This window comes from Sceloporus undulatus, chromosome 2 (genome assembly GCF_019175285.1).
Source record: "Sceloporus undulatus isolate JIND9_A2432 ecotype Alabama chromosome 2, SceUnd_v1.1, whole genome shotgun sequence".
Lineage (NCBI taxonomy): Eukaryota > Metazoa > Chordata > Lepidosauria > Squamata > Phrynosomatidae > Sceloporus > Sceloporus undulatus.
Window position 1 is genome coordinate 135,222,104 of NC_056523.1, and position 662 is coordinate 135,222,765.

Sequence of the window (662 nt, forward strand, 5' to 3'; positions counted from 1 at the left end):
AGTCCCTGCTGCCCTGGAAAAGCTTGAGGGATTCTTTACAGGGTGGGAGGGGTGGAGAGGAGGAGGACACCTGTTCCCTTGCCCCTCCCACACTGGAAATGGTTGCCGCAAGGGGGAGGGCTATTCACAGTTTTTCTACATTCGTGGGGTCTTGATCCCCTAACCCCTGCGAATGTGGAGGGAGGGCTGTGTATGTGTGTTTATTTATTTATGCAAGGCTGGTTATTTCACTTCACATGTTAGTTAAAACTTTGCTGAACTTTTTTTGTGGAGTAGGTCTCTATCTCTATTATTTCTCTTATTTCTTCCTCTGGTACCCTAGTTTCTGCCTCGCAAAATAGGATGCAAGACTAGATAGCTCTTTGGTTCAACCTAGTCAAGGCTCTTCTTAAGGCCAAAGCAAGCTCAATTTAATACAACAAATCCTCCTCCTGTTCTTGAACCCTTTCTACTTTTGAATGTATCCAACAGGTGAGTCAACTTTCCACTCTTCTCAAATACCATCTCTCCCTCATTGACATTTTTATACATGAAAAGGGAGAGTTCAGATTTGTCATGCAGGATTCTTATTCAGTTGCGTTTCTATATTAAGCTTTTTTTTTTGGGGGGGGGGGAACCTACTACATGTCAAAATACCTTTTGGGCTATGTCCAACTGCTATC